The 18,002-nt window shown below is 42.5% G+C and overlaps 1 long non-coding RNA gene across 1 annotated transcript; it reads right to left on the reverse strand.

The window, feature by feature from the left end:
• Window positions 1-3,787: 3,787 nt before the first annotated feature.
• On the reverse strand, window positions 3,788-17,525 carry LOC110219346 (uncharacterized). The gene is made up of 2 exons (XR_002327597.2): window positions 16,410-17,525; window positions 3,788-6,003 (listed from the first exon to the last, which is right to left on the reverse strand). It is a non-coding gene; the product is annotated as an uncharacterized LOC110219346 (long non-coding RNA).
• Between the last annotated feature and the right edge of the window lie 477 nt (window positions 17,526-18,002).

An 18,002-nucleotide genomic window follows, 5' to 3' on the forward strand; every position in this document is an offset into this window, starting at 1 on the left:
TTAAAAATTATTGGACTATCTGAAAGCCATGATCAAAAAAAGAGCCTAGACATCATTTTTCAAGACATTATCAAGGAAAACTGCCCTGATATTTAGAACCAGAGGGCAAAATAGAAATTGAAAGAATCCACAATCTCCCCTGAAAGAGATCCCCAAAGGAAAACTCCTAGGAATATTGTAGCCAAATTCCAGAGTTCCCAGGTCAAGGAGAAAATATTGCAAGCAGCCAGAAAGAAACAATTCAAGTATGTGGAAACACAATCAGGATAACACAAGATTTAGCAGCTTCTACATTAAGGACCAGGGCATGGAATATAATATTCCGGAGGGCAAAGGAGATAGGATTACAACCAAGAATCACCTACCCAGCAAAACTGAGTATAATCCTTCAGGGGAAAAAATGGTCATTCAGTGAAATAGAGGACTTTCAAGCATTCTTGATGAAAAGACCAGAGCTGAATAGAAAATTTGACTTTCAAGTACAAGACTCAAGTGGAACATGAAGAGGTAAACAGGAAAGAGAAATCAAAAGAGACTTATTAAGGCTGGACTGTTTACATTCCGCATGGAAATATGATATTTATAATTCATGAGACCTTTGTCAGCATTAGGGTAGTGGGAGGGGAAAAATTATATGTATGTATAGATAGATAGAGGGCACAGGGTGAGTTGAAGATGAAGAGGTGATATCTGGTGAATAAAATTAAGGGGTGAGACAGGATTATACTAGAAGGAGAAAGGGAGAGGTAGAATGGGGTACACTATCTTGCACAAAACAGACAAGAAAAGGTTCTTATAGTGGAGGGGAAACAGGGGAAGGTGAGAGGAAATGAGGGAATCTTATTCTCATAGGATTTGGCTTAAGGAGGGAATAACATACACACTCAATTGGGTATGTAAATCTGTCTTACCCTATAGGAAAATAGGGGAGGAAGGGGACAAAAGAGCAGGGAGATGATAGAGAGAAGGGTAGACTGGGAAAAGGGTAATCAGAAGGAAGTACTTCTGAGGAGGGACAGGGTCAAAAGAAAGAATAGAATAAATGGGGGGGCAGGATAGGATTAAGGGAAACAAGAGTTAGTTTTTCACAACATGTCTACTATGGAAGGGTTTTGCATAACTGCACATGTACAGCCTGTATTGACTAGCTCGCCTTTTCAGTGAGAGTGGGTGGGGTGGGAAGAAGGGAGAAAATTTAGAACCCAAAGTTTTAAAAACACGTTTAAAAAAAAATGTTTCCACATGCAACTGGGAAATAAGAAATACAGGAAATGAGGTACATAAATCTATCCTGCCCTACAGGAAAATGGAAGGGGAAGGGGATAGGAAAAGGGGGGGGAAAGATAGAAGAGAGGGCAGACTAGGCCAAGGGGTATTCAGAATGCATGCCATCTTAGGGTGGGGGGAGGGGCAAAATGGGGTGAAAATATGGAATTCAAAATCTTGTGGAAATAAACGTTAAAAACTAAAAATAAATAAATTTATATACAAAAAAAAAGGAAGAAAGAGAACACCAGTCTGTTAGGCCAGGATCTCCAGGTTTCCTAGATCAGGCCAATGGGCTTCTCCATTTCACCATTCCAGCAAGTCACGAGTGAATGAGTTAGATGTACTGAGAAGGTGTGACTAGACTCAGGTGAAAGAGTAACTTCCCTTGGCCTTTGGGGTAGAGAGGTGTGAAGGCCCTAGGCAAAATTTAAATGTGCAATTTGTTTGTAGGCTCCTCCTACCTTCTTTCTTTACCCCTACACAGAATTTTCAAAAGGTTCAAACAACCTCCAGTCTACCTCTGGCTCAGCCACGCCCCAAGAGCCTGTCACCCTTCCCTCTCTCACTTACCATGAAAACTCCCTTTGACTTAGCAAAAATTTGGTTCATTGCTCATGCCCAAGCACTAAAGCCTGGGGAATCTCCAACCAGCATAATTTTAGGTAATGTGGGAGAAACATTGGGAGCCAGGTGTGAGTGCTTTTAGCTTTGTTTCCATGGAAGGGAAGGGGAACATTTATGCTAGGTAGAGAGGAAAACTAGGTAGAACAGGTGGTTGGTAGTTCTCAGGTTCCTCTAAAGCAGGGATTTTGAATTTGGGTTTAATTTTTTTTAAATTGCATTTCAATGTAATTGGCTTTATTTATAATCCTATGTATTTTTATTTTATACATTTAAAAATATTATTCTGAGAAGGGGTCTATAAGCTTCACCAGACTCTCAAAGGGGTCCATGACAAACACACACAAAAGGTTAGGAACTTCTACTGTTAAGATAATAACAATAACCAGCATTTATAAAATACTTTTTTAAGGTTTGCAAAGTACTTTACAAATGTCATCTCATTTGATCCTCACAACAACCCCGGGAGGTAATTGTTATTATTAGCCTCATTTTACAGATGAAGAAAGTGAGGCAGACAAAGGTTAGGTGACTTGCCCAGCCTGGATCAAACAGTGTCTGAGGTGGCATTATAACTCAAGTCTTCCTGACTCCAGGGCTCATGAAAACTCAAGAATCTTTAACCCAGAGAGACCCAGGGAGCCGAGCATTCTTATTTCTACACCCTGGGCCTACTAGGAGCCCCAAGCTTTGGTGGCTGTCCACCTCCAAGTGCTGGAAGCCAGGACAGCCCCATGCCAGGCTTTGCTAAAGGCAGGGTAGCTGCCTTTCTTCACTATAAGATTTGTCTACGTATTTATATCTGATTTAAGGTCTGACTGAGGCAGCCTTGATTTCAAGCTCAAGGGAGAAAGTCAACAGTGACCAACTCTTCCAGACTCCTCTCTCCATGTGGGGCTGATGGACTTCCTGGGAGGGGAACAAAAGGAAAAGATAGCTTATGACTCCCAGATCCTGAAACAGGTTATGGAGAAAAGATAAGTCCTGAACTCCTCAATCCATAAACCTTCAGAGATCTTAGCTTCCTGCTTTTCTCAGTTCTACCATACCTTCCCTTCTCCTAACCCCAGAGACTTATTGCCTAATATTAGTTTTATACAGCCAATAAATTTACCATTTATACCGAATGATCAAGTAGTACAAAGATTTATGACCACATGTCCCATTATTAACTTTAAGTTTTATTTGTTTATAATTAATATAGTATTATAATATAATATAGTATTATAATATAATATAGTATAATACAGAATATATTATTACAATATGATACAATAGTCTTTTAGGCAAATGTATCTTTGGTGTTCAAACAACATGGTCAGCCCATCTGAGCTGTATTCTCCACAGGACTCACACGAGGCAAGCTTTGCTCACACAGAGGTCAAAAGAAGCAGTACAAGGACACTAGAGGTCTTTCTTTGGAATGGATTGTGAGACATGCAACACACCAGCACAGGACCACTCAGCACTACATGCCCACAATCAAAGAAGTTGCCGCGCTCAATGAGCAAAACAGAATTGCAGTAGTTCAAAAGAAATGTGAGATGTGCCAATTTTAAGGCATCTCCACTCCAAACGTTCATATGGACTATTTGTGCCCAACCTGTGGTAGAGCCTTCTGAGCTCATATTGGTTTGATCGGTCACAGTTGGATATACTATACCTTGACCCCTACATAGTAATGTCATTGCTTGGTCCTCTTCAAGAATGAAGGATGGGGGCAGTTAGGTGGCGCAGTGGATAGAGCACCAGCCCTGAAGTTAGGAGGACCTGAGTTCAAATCCAGCTTCAGACCAAACACTTGACACTTACTAGCTGTGTGACCCTGGGCAAGTCACTTAACCCTGCTTGCCTAAAAAAAAAAAAAAAGGAATGAAGGATGACAACAACCAACCAGTATAACACAGTATTTTATTTTATTATAATACAGTATTTTTAACTATGTCACTTTCAACATGACATTGGACAAGCCAAGTATGTGACTCTTCAGGCCTTGGTTTCTTCATCTATAAAAAGAAGATAACAATACAGAGAACAAAAGAAAACCTAGAAAGAAGCAAAGAAAAGTTGGGTAGCTTTGAAAACAATGTAGTATTTATTATATAGGTTTTCTTGAAATGGAAATTTATTGTTTTATATTGAATCCTCTCCTGTGTTCTGCTGTGTACATGGAAATATTCTTTTTTTTCTTTTCTTGTTTTATATTTAAGTTTAAAATGAATAAAAAATTTATAAAAAAAATACAAAGGTTTTGATGCATACATGATAGTTTTGATGTGAATCCACAAGAAAAAGTTTAATGGTGATAGATCAGAAAACTGATGTGGCCAATTAAGAGGACCTCTAACCAATCAATGAGCATGAGAAAGTGTCACCTAGAAAATGTCACATGTATAATGCATAGTATTAACATGAAAACATGTTCAAAATTCATAAAACCCAATGAGTATAAAAGAAATTTAAATGGTGAGACTTTCAAATAATGTTTTTTGATTGTAGCATTTACACTTCTGAAGTTATGATAGCTTAAAATTGTACTAAGACTTTTGGGACAAGCTATGTATTCTTGGAACACCCCTCCTCCTAGCAAACAATAAAACACATATGATATATCACATCACAGGCTCAAGATTATAAACTTGGGCTCAGAAAGGAATTTAGTACTACAATCCTTACATTTTACAGATGAAGAAAAGGAGGGCCTGAGTTCTTTGTGCTAGGTCATAGAGAATGAATGTTGTAAGATAGAAATGGATGTTGTCACATGCATTTGATAATCACTTGAAAGTGCCTATATGTGCAAAACACTATTAGATGCTGGGGAAATTAGACAGAAAGATAGATAGGTAGATAGATAGATAGATGATAGATATAGATAGAAAGAAACAGCCAGATATAGTTAGAGAGATGGTAGATAGAAAGACAGATGATAGACTGATAGAAAGGCAAGTGATAAAAAAGACAGAAACCAATGAGAGAACAAATGATTATAGACAGATGGTAAAAATATAGATGATAACCAAATGAGATTGTAGCTGATGATTGACAGACGAATGATCACGTTTGATACCTCTAGCCTAGAGGTGTCAAATAGCAGGGTAAATAAGTTGTCCAACCTTACACAGCCAATACGTGACCAAGGTAGGACCTGAACCCAGGTCTTCCTGGCTGCAAGGCCAGCTCTTTAGCTACTACACCAGGTGGTTTCTCAGATACAATAACAGCTGCTTTTCAGCCCCTCGAACTTGCCATCCATAATTCTTTGGCTTTGCAGAATAACTTGAACTCTGCAATATCATGTAGGGGAGGGGGAAAAGGTTTGAAATTTCAGCTGGTGCCAGACTTCCTGGAGTTCCATCATGTTCCCAGAATAGCTGTGTTTCCAGCAGCTTTCACCTGATACTGCCGCTGAGGCACCAAGGGAAGAGGATGGATCAGGCCTCTCCAACAGGGCCAAGTAGCTTCTGGAGCAACTGGAGCTGGACACCCTGGGAATCCCGACCCCTCCAGGTGAATGTCAACCCCAGGGCCTGCAGGACTTCTCCCTTTGGCACCATTGTCACTACTGCCCCCGAAGCCAGGGTGGTGGAGGTGGGGCATCCATTTCTCAAAAATGTGTGTGATGTCCACTGTCCTAAACCATCCAGACAGCTGGCTCTGAGCAGAATGACGTCATCAAATGATTGAAGTAAGGAGAGGGCAGGGGTGGATAGGATATGTCTAGTGTGGGCATGGTGCACACTAGGATGTTACAGGCTTAAGAGCTGTTAAATGGTAACTGGGAGGCAGAAGAAGGGAGAGAACCAGCCCTGTCACTGTTTCAGGAATATAGTCTTATCCTGGCACAGTCCTGCCTTGAGACTGAGTTCATTTCCAGAGTCTCCATTAAACCAAAGAAGGAAGACCTGGAGTGAGCAGCCAGAGTGCTACTTCCTTTGAGCCAGACGGCAGGCGGGATTCTTCTCTTTACATACAAGTTTGTGTAATAAAAAACCATCAGGCTAGAAGCATGAAGACCTGGGCTCCATTGGGCAATGTGACCAAATAACCATGTCACTACCAACATGACATTGAACTCCAAGTACATGACTCTTTGGGCCTTAGTTTCTTCATCTATAAAAAGAAGATAACAATACACATACATGTTCATGTGTATGTGTGTATATATACACATACATATACAAACACATTATATATATATATATATACATATATATATATATATATATATACATAAATATATACACATATACATAAACATACGCACACACACATATCAGCTAAGCGGCTTAGTGGATAGAGTGCCAGTCAGGAAGACTCGTCTTCCTTAGTTCAAATCTTACTAGCTGTGTGACCCTGGGCAAGTCACCTCACCCTCTTTGCCTCAGTTTTCTCATCCAGAAAATGATCTGGAGAAGTAAATGGGAAACCACTCCAGCATTTTCGCCAAGAAAACCCCAAATGGGGTCATGAAGAGCCAGACATAACTGAGAATGACTGAACAACAACATATATATGTGTATATATGTATATACACACACTGCCACCAAAAAGCACTTCAGAAATATGAGATAATTATTATCAATGCAGCAGCTGCCTGTTTGAGCCTCTGTACCTAAGGAGCTGGGAGCACAAGCAAGAGAGCCAGGGACCTGCACCTATGCCTAATTACCTAAGCTTGTCTGCCTATAGGTGAAGCTTTGTTGTACATCTGATTTAGCTCCATCCCACACTCACACTGCTTCCCCCATCCCCCAAACACCTTTTAACAACTCTTGAGCCAATAATATCCAGTCCAGTTAGTTCTGCTCTCCAGTCCAGAGTAACCTAAACAGGGCACGCCTATAGAATCACTTAAGTTAGAGCCTGGAAGGCACTTTGCATAGTGTTTCGTTGTTCAGTCATTTCAATGGTGTCTGACTCTTCATGACCTAATTTGGGATTTTCTTGGTAAAGATACTAGAGTGGTTTGCCATTTCCTTCTCCAGTTCATTTGACAGATGAGGAAACTGAGGTAAACAGGCTGAAGAGACTTGCCCAAGGTCACACAATAAGTGTCTGAGGCCGAATTTTGAACTCAAGAAGATGAGTCCTCCTGACTCCAGGCCTGGCACTCTATCCACTGCATCACCTAGCTGCCCTTGCACAGTCTGACTCCCTCATTTTTCACATGAAGAAACCGAGGTCCAGAAAAGTTATTTTTCCCTAAGGTCCTGACTTTCCTAAGGTCACACAGATAATTAATAGCACATCTGGGATCTGAACCCAGCTCCTCTGATTCCAAATCACATGCTGGTTCTACTATACAGCCCTCAGCCTCCTTGTCCCTCTTAGAGAGCCTGGCACTCTATCTGCTTCTCTCTAATCAATCGATACTTTTCTTTAGCGAATGACTATGCTGTGTAAGGTATTGTGCTATATAGTATAGTGAATATGGATTCAGCACAGACAGACTCAAATCCAGGCTCTGAGACCTACTAGTTGTGTGATCCTGGGCTAGACAATTAGCTCATCTGTAAAATGGTGATAGCACCTACCTCACAGGGCTGTTTTCAGCATAAAATGAGATAATACTTGCAGAGTACTCTTTGAAAGCCTTAAAATGCTATATAAATTACAGCTCTTATCATCATTATTGTCCTACTTCCTTCACAGGTTGGTTGTGAGGAAAGTGCTTTGTAAACCTTAAAGCCCTATGCATTGTGAGTTATTATTGTAATATTAGGGATATAGAATTATGAGACAGGATTCTTGCCTTCCAGAGGCTAACAGTCTAATCAAAGAGACAAGCTACATATACATAAAAATAAAACTAACTATTCTGCCTTCTCCTTTGCCCCACGTTCAGTCAACTGTCAAGTATTACGAAGTGTATCCATGAAATATCTCATATCCCTCGTTCCCCTTTGCTCCAGTATCTCTGCCAAGAAAACCCCAAATAGGGACATAAAGAGTCAGATACGACTGAAACAACTAAACAAAAACATTACTGTTTAATATGATACAATTTGTCATTTCTGTCTCCACAGTCTCTTGCTCGGGTTCTATCACCTCTCATATTTGCCTTCCTTCTAATCCAACCTATATGCTGCTGCCAGGTTAATCTTCCTAAAAAGACAATCTGTATGATGCCATGCTTGCTCACCTTCTCCTCCCCTAAGGCTCAAAAACCTTTCCTGGCTTCCCATTGTGAATTAAGTAAAAATTCCTCAGCCTGACACCCGAGGTTTTCCAAGAAGTGATTACAACCTGTCTGATTTCTGGTTTATGGCCCACTTCCCTCCTCCCCACCTCGGTGGCCCAGCTGACTGTCTCTTCCTCCTGAATAGCCTCTGATTACACCATTCCCCGATCCTCCAATGCCCCACCCCCACATCAACACCTGCTATATAATCCTATACTTCGGTCTCAGTACATATTGAATGCCAACTCCTGGATTCATGGGATCACAGCATGGAGAGCTGGAAGGAACCTTATGGATCTTATGTAGTTCCACTCACACATTTCACAAATAAGGAAACTGAGGCCCAGAGCAGTTAAGCAACCTCTCTATGGTCTCACATGCACTGTCACAGATGCTGCTTTTTGCACTCAATCACACTGCCTCTCCCACATACTGCATTCAAGAAACATTTATTAAGTGTCAGTGAGAGAAAGCTTCAGGTAGGTGGACAGAAGGCTGGTCTCAAGTTCAGGAAGACCTGTCTCAGACACTTCTACACAGCCCTGGGAGAGTAGGTGGAGATTATCAATCTCAGGTTCTATCAGCAATTGGTAGAGGAAGTTCCTCACTGGCAGCCTCCTAAGCCAATGAGATCACAAGTCCTATTCCCACCCTCCCCCCTCCTGCCTCAAACAATGGGCGAAACAATCTGAACGTGTGTAGCTATCTAAAAGATACCTACAGAGCTTTAAAAAAAAAAAAGTAACCTTAGAAGAGACAGTACTGGCAGCTGGCTAGACTCTGAAGGATCTCCTAGGGAATAGGGTAATCAAACCAAGTCTTGAAGGACGCCAGAGCACTTTCCCTGAGTTCCAGGAGACAGCAAAGAAAAGGCACAGGATAAAAATAATACTAACAAAGGCACAGAAAAACAACCATGGTAATACCTAGCACTTAGATAGCACTTTACACATATTATCTCCCTCTAACCTCACAGCAACCCTGGTAGCTAGGTGCTACTGTTATCCCTGATACAGATAAAGAAGATGAGGCATAGAGGGAATAGGTCACCCAGCTGGTAAATTGGCTGAATCAGAGGTCAGATTTGGACTCATGTCTTCCTGACTCCAGATCTAGCACTCTACCTACTGTGCCTACCTAGCTACCTCTAAGGAGAGGTGGAATGCCTTGTGTGAGAAGCAAGTAAGCCAGTACAACCGGAACATATTGTACAGTAAGCTTGGAAAAGTAGGCTCCAGCCAGATTGCAACAGGCTTTAAATGCCAAACAGAGGAGTTCACATAAACCTGAAAGCAATAAGGGGGCAATTGGAGTTTACTGAGTGCATGGTTGACCTGTACCTTAGGAAAATCACTGGTTTCTGGGTAAAAGAAGGATTAGGGTAAGGAGAGACTCCAAGCTGAAAGGGCAATTAAGAGTCTGTTTTATCAGGTCAGGCACAAGGAAAAGAAGATCTGAATCAGAAAGGGGTATATATGAGAGAGATTGTGGAGACAGAAATGACAAATTGTATCGTATTAAACAGTAATGTTTTTGTTTAGTTGTTTCAGTCGTATCTGACTCTTTATGACCCTATTTGGGGTTTTCTTGGCAGAGATACTGGAGCAGTTTTGCCATTTCCTTCTCCAGCTCATTTTACAGATAAGAAACTGAGACACACAGGGTTAAGTGACTTGTCCAAGGTTGCAAAGCTAGTTAGTGTCTGAGGCCAGACCTGAAAGCAGGAAGATGAGTCTTCACCACATGGAAAAGTTCGAAAGAGGGTTGGGTTTAGGAAGAAAGATAATCATTCTGTTTTGAACATGTTGATTTGGGGATGCCTATGGAAAACTAGTTAGAAATGTCCAATAGGTAGCTGGTGATGAGATCCTGGAGCACAGGAGATTAGTTGGATATACAGATCTAAGAATCATCTGCATAGAGATATCAACTCTTGAGAGCTGATAAGATCATCGCCTGAGAAAGTTTAGAGGGAAAGGAGAAGAGGAGCCACGATAGAGCCTTGGGGGGCACCCACAGTTAGTGAGTGTGACATGGCTGATGATCCAGCAATGGAGACTGAGAAGCACTGATCAGACTGGTAGGAGAGGGCACTGTCACCAAAATCCAGAAAGGAGAGAATGTTCAAGAGCAGAAGCTGGTCAACAGTGACAAATGCTGAGATGTTAAACTGGATGAGGATTGAGAAAAGGCCACTCAATTCAGCAACTGAGAACATTGGTAACTTTGTAGTGTAGTTTTAGCTTAAGGATGAGGTCAGAAGGCAGATTTGGGGGTATTTAAAGCGGAAGAGAGGAAAGGAAGCAGAATTAACAAATGTAAATGGGTTTTTCAAAGAGTTTAGCTGAGAAAGGGAGGAGAGATATTCTATAGAATGATAGAGGAGATGGTGGGATCAAAGGAGGGTTTTTGTTTTATGAATGGCTGAGACAGTAGCATGTAGTGAGTGCAGAAAGGAGAGAAGGGGCTAATAGACAGACTGAAGATCAGAAATGGACATATCATAGTGGGGTAACCATTTGGGGAAGACAGGAGGGAATGTAGACAGGATCAACATGTAGAGAGGTGTTCTTGGAAAAGAAAAAGGACACCTCTTCATGTGAGACACAGGTGAAGGAGGAAGTAGAGGGGGATAATATTAGAGGGATGTGAGATGAGAAGTGAAGGGGAAGTTCAATGGCCTTCATTTTTTTAATTAAGTGAAGTTGGAGGTGAGGTCTTCTGATGAGAGAGTGAGGGTGCGGGGTGACATGGGAGTCTTGAGAGTTGAAGAAAAGATTTAGAAAAGCCACTGTAGTGAATAGTAGTATTTCAGTGCATAGGCACGAAAGAATATTACTTCCCTTTATCTAGTCTACCATTCCACCTTAGCCACACACAGGGATGATCACACCACTAATCCTGCTTTCACCCACAAGCGTTCCACTTTCATATTCAAGACCTCTGAAACTTTAATGGAAGCAGTGTCAGATTTTGTATTCTTGGGCTCAAAGATCACTGTAGATGTTGACTGCAGCCATGAAATAAGATGCTTGCTCTTTGGAAAGAAATCTAAAATACTAAAAAGCAGAGACATCACCTTGCCAACAAAGGTCTGTATAGTCAAAGCTATGGTTTTTCCAACAGCAATGTACGGCTGTGAGAGTTGGAATATAAGGAAAGCTGAGCGTGTAGAATCAACACTTTCAAATTGTAGTGCTGGAGAAGATTTTTGAGGGTCCCTTGGACAGAAAGGAGATCAAATCAGTCAATACTTGAAGAAATTAATTTAGACTATTCACTGGAAGGTCAAATATTGAAGCTGAAGCTGAAATACTTTGGCCACATAATAAGAAAACAGGACACACTGGAAAAGACTCATGAAGGAAAAAGAAGAAAGGGAGAGCAGAGGATGATATGGATAGACAGTATCTTGGAAATGACAAACATGAACTTGGACAGACTTTGAGAGATAGTGGGAGGGTAGAAGGGCCTGCCATGCTATGGTCCGTGGGGTCACAGAGTTGGACATGACTGAATAACAAAATCTTTTATCAATCTATCTCTTTTTATGCCTTAGTCTTTTTTTTTTTTTGGTTAGGCAATAGGGTTAAGAGACTTGCCCAGGGTCACACAGCTAGTTAAGTGTTACATGTCTCAGGCCAGATTTGAACTCAGGTCCCCTGAATCCAGGGCTGGTGCTCTATCCACTGCACCACCTAGCTGCCCCCAATGCCTTACTCTTAAAACTGTTCTTTGTCCTCACTGTGACCAACAATCCCTGTACCCTTCAGTCTTTCCCCAGGCCATTAGTCCTACTTTGGCTATACTAGGATGTGCTCATGAATCCCTCAGCACCTCTCAGCAGCAGTTAGGGGAAGACAATGCTCTTTAACATTCTTGTACCCTTGTATTTGGTATTACTGGGATGAGGAAGGAAAGGAATAGGCTCACCACTGGATATAGGCAAAGTATTGGTGGATGTCTGGGGGGAATGCTACTGATGAAGTCAACCTAGGCCGCTGAAGTTGTCAGTACTGTTGCTGTGTCGCTGGTGTCAAAGGAAGGTCAAGGAGATCAAATCAGTCAATACTTGAAGAAATTAATTTAGACTATTCACTGGAAGGTCAAATATTGAAGCTGAAGCTGAAATACTTTGGCCACAAGGTCAAGGAAGAGCCAGCCTGTTGTATCCTCGAGTTTTTCTGAAGCCAGGAACAGGAGGCAAGAGTTTGGCTACAGTAACATTCTAACTTGTATATTGTTTCGATACATTTTACCCCTGTAACAGATTATAAACTGCCGGAGGGCAGGAACTGTGCCATAAACCTCCCCCCCCTCCTCCCCCATCTTTGTCTCTACTACTAGCCACTTCATAAAAAATGCGTTGATTTGAGGATACAAGTGCTCCAGAGGATGAGTCGTACACCGTTCTAAAGAGGGAAAGGGCGGCAATAACATGAGCTCTTTGATGCTTTTCTCAGTTCCCTGGAATCCTAAGGATCTGCCTGGCCAGTTTGGTGGAGGTCACCCAAACCTAAGCCTCAGGCTCGGCCATCTGGGGGAAAGCCCAGTTTTCTTCATCCACAATGGTTTAGTTTCTTGCCTCTGGATTGCCAGTGGCTGGGATAAGTTAGTGCATTGTAGCTGTGGGCAGAGAGGGGTGGGAAGGTGGGGGGGGGGGGTGGAGAGGAAGGGAGGAAGTGCACAGCCTCTGCCAAAGGTTTCAGCTCTGCTCATCAGGTGACATTCCTTGCAGGCTCTGCCAAGCACCCTCCTCTGGAGTACATTTCCAAAGGCATCGGCCATGGGCTGCTGGTTGCACTGAATGTATGTTTAACTGGAACGGCCCCTGGCCCCTGGCCCCTGGCTTCCTGGTTCTTAAGGGGCGAAGGCCCACCCTAGTAGCTGAACTCTTGTAAACACTCAGGAGGTAGGTGCCTATTGTTGGCCCAGTGCCTGGTTTCTCCTTTCAAGGAGTCTTGCTGGCTCCTAGAGTTACTGGATGCCTGAGAACAAGGGCATTTATTTATCTAGGGCACTGTAGCTCAGACAGTAACAGGTTAATGCTGATAAGGCAGGTGACTGGGAGCCAGAAGAGGTCAAATGCAAAATCTGTTTACCAGACCAACTCTTAGCTCCAGCTTGGCACAAGGAACCAGGCTATCCAGCAAGGTATCTGGGAACCAGAGGCTTAGTCAGCTCAGCTCCACAGTGTCAGTCAGTGTCTGGGCCAGGGCTGTATTCACAGGAGTGCCTGAACCCCACCAGAGAAGAGTCTCTAACCCTAACCCTTGACAGAGGAACTGGCTGAAGATAATAAGGTCCCTTTAGACTTGCAATCTATAAACCTATGCAAGGACTCAGTGACCCGACAGACAGTGTAACCTGGGATTCCTGCCTTCTACCTAAATATGAATACCACCTTTTTCAGGTGGAATCTAACCTCCAGGGCCCCTAATAATCAGCAGTAGGGAGGCTGGGTTTCTAAATTCTAAAGTCATAGAATCCTGGGTTAGAAATAGAAAAGGGCTTTAGGAATCATCATCATGGGGGGAAAGGGAGAGAGTAAGCATTTTTATAGCACCTACTAGGTACCAGGCATTGTGCTAAGCACTTTTAAAAAATAAATATTATCTCATTTGATCCTCACATTCATCCTTCCAAGTAGATGCTATTATTATCCTCATTCATAATTGAGGAAACTGAGGCAAATAGTGGCTAAGTAACTTTCCCAGGGGTTACACAGCTAGTAAATATGTGAAGCCACATTTGAACACAGGTCTTTCTTATTCTAGACCTTGTGCTCAGTCCACTGAACAAACCACCTGCCCCTTTCATTTTACAGAGGAAAGCAAGGTCCAAGGAGAAGAGAAGAGAGAGGCTTGCCCAAGGTAACAGTGAATTACTAAAGCACCATGGTGTGGGAGGAGAGACTGCTGCATTTGGAAGCCATATTCCTGTTCAGGATTCTGAATGCAGAATCCTGTCTCTGCTACTAACTAGCTAGGTGACCTTGGGTAAATCACTTCCTGTTTGCAATGAAGAATTTATGTGGACAACAAATTAGCAGATGATATTGGTCCATGAATTGGGCAAGCATAAGTATGAGTAACTCATAATGGGCTAGTTGGGGAGAATTAGAGATTTAGGGAATATATTCTTTAACCTATAAGGCAACATCAAGGAAAATAAAAATGTCTTTATGAAATTTCCCTGAACTCCACTGGCAGATAACATCCTGAGCTACAGAAAACATACTTCTTACCCAGTATGGTATTTTAAATATTTCTTATACTTTCTAACCTTTAGACAAGTCACTTAACCTCTGATTGCCTGACAAAAGGATTCACTGGAGAAGGAAATAGAAAATTACTCCAGTATCTTTGCCAAGAAAACCCCATGGACAGCAACAATATACTTTCTAACATGATTCCCAATTCTGGTTGAGCCAGGGGCCGAAGGGTGGGGAGCAGAGAACATGTAGAAACCTGGAGACCTCCAGGTTACCTGACTGAGGGATTATGGTTGTTCTGGAAGAGAATCCTGTTTCAGAAGTGATATAGTGAAACACTGAATTAGGGAAGAAAAGGGGGAAGAAGGAGTTATCATCAGCATCTGCCCTACTTTTCTGTGGTTCAGTTCACAAGAAACTGCTGAGGGATGAGTAGGGCAGAGAAAGTCAATACCTTCAATTCAGCAAACACTGATTAAGGACTACTGAGTGCAACTCCTGAGCACTGTGGACATCAGGCATATAATGAAAAGAAACGTCTGTGTTCTCAAGAAGCTTATACTCTACTTCCCATCCTTCTCTCTAATTCCAGAGCCCCAAAGGTCCAGATCTTGAATTTAACAGTAAGTACCTACTGTGTGCCAGGCACTGTACTAAGTGCTGGGGACATAAAGACAAAAAAGCATTTTCCCTCAAGGTAATTAGATTCTAATGGGCTGACTGAACCAGTACTCAAGTAGGAAAGGAGCTATACCTGTGATTTCATTGGCATGGGGAACTCCAGAGTGATTTCCAGTTAGCCTCTGCTCTGCAATTTAGTCTCAGACAGTTGCTGCCCTTAAGCATTGAGAATGATTTACCCAGCCAGTATGTGTCAGAAGCAGGACTTAAAAATGGGGTTTCCTGGCTCTAATACCAGCTCTCTATCCACTACTCCACACTACTTCTGCTTACTCAAGAAAATAACTAAATGGGACAGCTAGATAATGCAGTGGTTAGAACACCAGCCCTGGAGTTGAAAACCTGAGTCCAAATCCAGCCTCAGACCTTTACTAGTTGTATGACCCTGGGCAAATCACTTAACCCCAATTGCATCAAAAAAAAAGAAGAAGAAGAAAAGAGAAAATAAGTAATCTCAAGAGGGAAAGATCAGGAAAGGCCTCATGTAGGTAGGTGGTAGCATCTGAGACAGACTCTAAAGAATATGAAGGATTTTTTTTTTTGAGGCAACTGGGGTTAAGTGACTTGCCTAGTGTCACACAGCTAGTAATTGTCTGAGCCTGGATTTGAATGCAAGTCCTCCTACTACAGGACCAGTGATCTAACAACTGGGCCACCTAGATGCCCCAGGTGAAGGATTCTACACCTTAACAGTAAGGAAGGCCAAAGTACGGAGCAAATCCTTCCTCTGTCTTGAACAGGGAACCAGGTCTATCCAAAGAAAAAAAGAAACTGGTACCCCTCTAAGTAGCTTAAAAACAAATGGATGTAGGTCAGCTAACCACTCATTTCTGGGTGTCCTGAAGACATTTGTTTATATCTGTCCTACCTTCCACCTCCCTCCTTTCTCCATATCTATATTCATATAACTTCCTCAGATGGTTTTGCATATATACTATTGAAAGACTTCTTTGTCAATAGACAAACACAAGTTGGCAGGGCCATTCTAACATTATGCATCTTAGCTAATTAACAATAAATACAGAGGGCACTGTAGTGGAAAGGGTTTTCAGGGTCAGGAAATCTAGATCTAAGTCCTACTGTCCCTTACTTCTCAATAGTACAACCTTCTTCCCCTCTCTGGCCTCAGTTTCCTCATTTATAAAAGGACAGGTTGGACTACATTATTTTCAAAGTCCTTTCTGGCTCTAAAGCCTATGATTAGAGTGCACAATTTATTTTTTCCCCTCTCATTTTTCAAAATAAATGTTATTGATGCTTTTTGTTTTAACATCACCTAAATTTCTCAGTATCCTTCCCTTTTCCCTTCTCAAAGAACCATCCCATACAACAGATTGTTTAAAAAAAAGTGAAGCAGAGGGGAAAAAATCAGCAAAAAACAAACAATACATCCAAAAGTTTAAAAGTATATGCAACATTCCACACCCATGAGACTCCCACCTGTGCAAAGCAGTGAGGGAATCTGTGTCTTCTCACATCTCCTTGGAGTCATGTTTGTTCTTAGTGATTATGTAAGTCATTTTCAATTGTTTTATGGTGATTCTTTCCATTTACATTGTAGTAGTCATTGGGCATGCTATTTTCTTGGCTCTGCTTACTTCACATTTCATCAGTTCAGAGGGCTTGTAAAAGCCTTCCCTGATTCTCAGCATTGGTATTCTTTGTTTCTTTAAAGCACAATAATATTCTATTACATTCCTGTAGCACAATTTGTTTAGCCATTCCTCCAAGCCATGCACATCTACTTTGTTTCCAGTTTATTGCTACCTCAAAAAAAGTGCCACAAAACTATTCTGGTGCATATTGGGATCTTTTTTTTTCTTATCAATGACCTCCATGAGGTACAAGATAGAAAGATGTCTAGGAGTAAAATCTGAGTCAAATGGTATGGACGTTTTACTCATGGTATTTGAATAATTTCAAACTGCCTTCAAAAAAAAAAGTTTACTGATTTGCAACTCCTCCAACAATGCACTACTGTGTCTATCTTCCTACAACCCCTCCAACATTGACTATTTCATCTTTTGACATCTTTGCCAGTTTACTGTATGGAGGTCAAATCTCAGCGTTGTTTTGACTGGGCAATTTACTTTTACAGCAGCTACTTGTTCATCCATTTGTATGTAGGTTTTGGACTGCTTTTGCGGGGGGGGGGTACATATATATCCCCAAGGTTGGGGCAAAGGTGGGGATCCGAGAGGCTGAAGTACACTTTGCAAAAGAAACGGTTTTTTTCCCCCTGGAGATTATAAAGAACTTCAAAACGATTCAGCTTCCACCACAACCCCTAAACTTCTTTTTCCACCTTTGCCTTAGAATTCAGTTTTGGGGCAAAGTAGGGTTTGGGGAGGCTGGGCCCCTCGTAACCCGGCTCTGGCCGCTAAGCAAACATTCCCTCTCTCCAGGAGACAGCAAAGCAGCTCTTACGTGGTGTGCAGTGAAGGAGCCAGGCTGAGGTTTATCGCTCTGGCAACCCAGGGTGATTCATTCGAGTTTTGACTCCTGGTTGTCATAGATAGGGGCAAGCAAACAAACAAGCTGCCACACTATCCCCTAACCCCACTCCTTCTCAGTCCCCTCCTCCTCCTCACCCTAGCCTAGTTCTCCTCCCACTCTGCCCCCTCCCCGCCCCGGCCCGCGACCAGCTGCTTTCTCCCCTCCCCCCCATGCCTGCGGTCAGAGTTGAGCAAACACGCCCCACCAGCCCGCTGGCTCTGAGCGCGCTTTGCTGGCGATTCCCGGGGCAACCAGAGGTCTGGAGAGCTGGCGCCCCAGAGACCTCTACCCTCCTCCCCGTTCCCCCCTTCCCCCCCGGGTCCCAACACCATTTCCCTTCTCAGCACCAGTTTGGCTCCTCTGGGTCGTCCATGCCTTATTAACAAGGTCTCCTTGCGCCGTCACTGGCTGCATGTCCTATACCTTTCCCCGGCCGGGCCCCAAAGCTCCAGTGGGGAAGGCAGCGGGAAAAATCTCCCCTTGTTTACACGTCCGAGAGGGTGGAATTGGAAGCTGGTTCCTCATTTTCGTTTCCCC

The sequence above is a fragment of the Phascolarctos cinereus genome, unplaced genomic scaffold, assembly GCF_003287225.1.
Source record: "Phascolarctos cinereus isolate Bilbo 61053 unplaced genomic scaffold, phaCin_HiC Scaffold_5;HRSCAF=322, whole genome shotgun sequence".
NCBI lineage: Eukaryota > Metazoa > Chordata > Mammalia > Diprotodontia > Phascolarctidae > Phascolarctos > Phascolarctos cinereus.